A 210-nucleotide genomic window follows, 5' to 3' on the forward strand; every position below is an offset into this window, starting at 1 on the left:
TCAAGGTATATTTTTGGCCTTTCAAGGTATACACAAGGCTCGATCCTATAGAAATGGGAGGGTTTGGGGGCGGGGGGGTTGGTTCGAGGGCGCTCGCAGGTAAATTCTCCCCCTCCGAGCTCCTCTCCCGGCTCGAGAGGGGGGAGAGGGGAGATCTCCGCACACACGGACACATCACAAACAGGGCGAAGCTGGAAGCGCCCCCTCCCC

Source organism: Corapipo altera, unplaced genomic scaffold (assembly GCF_003945725.1).
Source record: "Corapipo altera isolate COAL_440 unplaced genomic scaffold, ASM394572v1 60206, whole genome shotgun sequence".
NCBI classification, from domain to species: domain Eukaryota; kingdom Metazoa; phylum Chordata; class Aves; order Passeriformes; family Pipridae; genus Corapipo; species Corapipo altera.